Consider the following 4502-nt stretch of genomic DNA (forward strand, 5'->3'; position numbering starts at 1 on the left):
AGGACCAAAGGAGCTGAAGGGTTTGCAGCCCCTTAGGATGAACAATATGAACTAACTAGTACCCTCAGTACTCCCAGAGACTCAACCTCCAACCAAGGACTATACATGGTGGGACTGATTGTTTTGGCAGCATGTGTATAGTAGAGGATTGCAATGTCTATCATCAATGGGAGGAGAGGCCCTTGGCCCTGTGAAGGTTCTGTGCCCCAGTGTAGGGGAATACCAGGGCAAATAAGTGGGAGTGTGTGGGGTGGCAAGCATTGAGAGGGGGAGGCAACCAGAGTTTGTTCTTGTTGTTTTGTTTGTTTGTTTGTTTGTTTGTTTTTTGGAGGGTAAACTGGGAAAGGTGAAATCATATGACATGTAAATAAAGAAACTATCTAATAAAAAAGAAATGTAAATGAAGAAAATATTTAATAAAAATAAATAAGTAGAGAAAGAAAGAAAGAAAGAAGGAAGGAAGGAAAGAAAAGAAACAGAAACAGAAACACTTTATTATAGCTAATATTTTCCACAAATTGCTCTGGTTGTCAGGTCAAGAATGTGGCCAACAGCATTTATCTGGCTCTATGGATCTGGATTAGAGAGGTCCAGGCTACCAAGGAGATGACACTGAAGTGTCTCCAATTTATGTGCTATGGATGGTGTTCACCAACTGTTCTAGACTATAGAAAGTTTTCAGTTATCTGGAATATCACATGCCTACTAAGTGGATCATGCCTATAATCCATTTCATTCAACCAGATATGTATTCGAGACCTCATTTGGATATACGGCCTATAAAAAGGAACCACCTTGTCACTCAAAACAAAATACATCTTTTGCCCCTTTCTCTCTTTGCCCTCCAACCCTTTCCATGTATCCCTTCCCCAGTTCTTTCTCAAATTCTTGGCTTTTTTTCTTTTTTTATATATGTTTTGAATATGTTTATATTCCTAAATATGCAAATACATCTTCCTTGTTTGTATAGTATACTCTGCATGTACATTGTTTCAGGGCTGACCACTCAGTCTTGGATAACTAACTGGGGAAGACCATATCTGTATTTCTTTGCCTATAGTTATTGGTCTAGTCCCAGGCCCCATGAATTTTTCCCTCCTCAGTGTTAGCCTTATCGATGTCATCTTTGTTCATGTCTTCTTTTGGCAGCCATGTTGTTGAGACATCATGAGCTGTCACTCCTTCTCAAAGAAACTTCTCTCTGTAACAAGTGGGCTGACTTAACCAATGTTTCTTTGCTTTAATAAATATGGATTTTGAGGGTCCTAGAAATATATACTTTCTCTGCAAAGTGCATACTCATTATTTTGTAAGAGATAAAGATAAGCCACACACATAAAACTTTTGGAGGAGTATATGTGTATATAAGCTGTCAATGCATATTAGCTGTTTTTATTTAAAAGCAACATCATGTATTGCTGATTCTGCTATTCACTGAGAATAATTGTTATTGTTACAATGAAAAAATAGAGTTAACATTTTTTCTTCTATCCTTTTAAAGACTGCTGACTCTTACAAACCTTGGCTGGTGAGAGAGATATTACTATCCAAGTAGGGCAGAAATATCTGCTATGCATTGTACTAAATAATTTTATTACACTGAGATTTACAATAATGGGGCTCTTTAGCTCTCTACTCAAAATAAACCAAAATTTAAGATAGCAGTATGACTGCTTCAAATGATGTTTCCTGCATACTGTGGGAGTCATCGTTGATGGTTGTCTATGTGGGGTGATAAAGGGAGGTTCATACCATATGTATTCATTTACATTTCTGAAACTGTGACTTAGATAAGAATATTATGGCCCCATTCATTCCTTTCTTTAATTATTTTATCTTATAAGACAATGTCATAATCACAAAAGGAGGAGAGAGACCATGTGAAATATTTTTGGGTCCTTAAGAACAATTAATATGTGCTCATTTTCTTCTTTCTAGATCTTAAATGTCAAAGAATAAGAAAATATTTTGTTTTTGATATATCTGTTGTCTTCCTATGTACAGAATAATAAATCCATTTTTATTATAATATAATACTAAAGATAAATGCTAAGAACATATACAGAGTTATCTTTTGACTACCCTTTATGACTCTCTTCCCTCTCTTTGAAAGTTCTACATAGCTGTTTAATTCAGTGCTATTTTAAGACTTGTATGTGATGTGGGCTCTTTCTGGTAACATGAGATCTACCCATCTTAGTCTATGATGCATTTGATTACATGAGATATGCATTGTTGATCTTCAGGACTTTCTGTTCTACCAGAGTTAGGTATCTGATTCAAACAGCATTGTTTATAGAAAACAGATGATCATCTCAATCTAGTCTATATTCCTAAAATCTCCAGATCATATGCTTGAGTGACTGGTTATGTGTGAGACAGGCATTTCTGGTGTCTTCCAGTTTTCCCCTTACTTTCTACTCTCCTCTGTCTTGTGACAAACTCACTGAAGAGTTTTACTCTTTTAAAGGTAATCACTCCCTTCTTCAATTGAATTGACGAATAGAATTTCAAATTACACTTAACATCACAGGGCAGGCACCACATTTTGGAAGATTCAAAAGCAAGTCTTCTGGAGATGCGATTATTTTGGTTTCAGGATCCATTAACATGCTCAAGTTCAATTTGGATTTTCCATATCTTAGTCTGAGACATTCTTATCTGCTTTTTCTAATATAATAAGGATATAGGAAAGGGTGATAAATTCGGTTAGGGATGCATTTTAAATGCAACCAATGTTGCCTAATTATGTGAAAGACAGGATCACCAATTTCTACGTTAACCAGTATTATATATAAACCATGAATCAGTCACAAGTATTTGATCCGCTGAAATGCAGGGCTGACTTTTCAATAACTAAGAATAAGAACCCTGAAAAGCACTGGCATTGCTTCAACCTTGACATTACTGCTGCTGTGATATAAGCTAATTTAAGGAATGCCCATCTGTAAAATTAAAATAGGTAGCATATTATATGCAGTAAAATGATGATCAAGAATAATTATTAATAGTATCAGACTGAAAAGAACTAGTTGTTAAGCAGAGCTGCCTGTCTGACCTTTTTTCACATAGTAAGGTCACCACAGAAGTAACACACAGGTTTGTTCTAGAGGCATTGTCTAAGAGGAGGAAGACTATTGAACTCAAGCTCATCTCATTGAGTGAATTACTCCTGAATCTCCAGTTTGTACCTGCAGAATATCCTCTTCAGCCAGTTACTTCCGTGTATAAATTACTTAGTTTAAAAATAGTATCTTATGTGTGTGAATGTCTTGCCTGCATGTGTAGATAGATATGCATTGCCTACATATAATGCTCTTTGAGGCCAAAAGACACCATTAGATTTGCTGGACTTTGAGTTACAGTCAGTTGTGGGCTGCAAGGTGGGTGCTGGGAATGGAACCCAGATCCTCTGGAAGAGCCGTCAGTGCTCTTAACCATTGAGCCATCTCTGCAGCCCCATAGCTACTTCCTTAATGCTAATTACTGTAGGTTATTTTGTTACTGGTATAGAGTAATAAATCTGCCATGGGCAGCCATGTTGGCAACTTTGACTTTGTTGATCTATCATTACCCTACTTTATCCTACTATCCTGTTGGTAGCACTTGTTTTCTAGTTCTTTTAAGCTACAGATGTTCTCTCTCTCTCTCTCTCTCTCTCTCTCTCTCTCTCTCTCTCTTGACATTTTTATTTTTTTTCAATTTTTTAAAAATTTAAAGAATAGTTTTTTTTTCTTACAATATATTTCCATTATGGTTCTCCTTCCCCAAATTCTTTGACATTTTCCCCACCTCCACATTTTCCCATTTCCACATCCTTTCTTGCTCTCTCATTAGAAAACAAATAGAGATCTGAAAAAAGAAGAAGTAAAGCAAAAAAATAAAAACAAGATAACAAAATGAAAAAACCTGAATAAGACAAAACAAAAAATGAACAGGAAACAAAAAGCCAAAGGAAGTTCCTAGTGGCTTTTTTCAGCTTTCTTTCCCTTTGCTCACTGAATTAATCTCAGATTCAGAGACCAGGATTTTGTTTCAACCAATGTAGAAAGGACTAGTCACAATTGGAATTTACAATCTTCTATGAAGAATGAACAAAGAGAAAGATACAAGAAAGTGTTAACTAATCAGTCAGTGGGCAGTTAGGTCACTGATCCAAGACAGGTGAGGCAGGACAGGAGTACTCACAGTTCAGCTCAGAAGCAGGATGTCCCTTGACCCAAGAACAAAGACTAGATCCCTCCAACCCTATCTCAAGTATAGTCAAAGTGAAGCTTGAGGTCAGAAAGCCCACTTAAAATCTTATCTCCATAGAGATTCACAGCCACTTATTTGGGATTAGAGCTTCCAAGAGCATCCATAGTTTCTATGCAGACCTGCTTTGTTTTTATATAACCAAGACATGAGATAGGACATCCTTCATATCGCTGTGAGCAATGCTGGGAATGTAGCATCTGGCAAGTTGCTTTAATTAAAGTTTATCATGTCAGGGTCTCTTGTAT

Source organism: Mastomys coucha, unplaced genomic scaffold (assembly GCF_008632895.1).
Source record: "Mastomys coucha isolate ucsf_1 unplaced genomic scaffold, UCSF_Mcou_1 pScaffold6, whole genome shotgun sequence".
In the NCBI taxonomy this organism is placed as follows: Eukaryota; Metazoa; Chordata; class Mammalia; order Rodentia; family Muridae; genus Mastomys; species Mastomys coucha.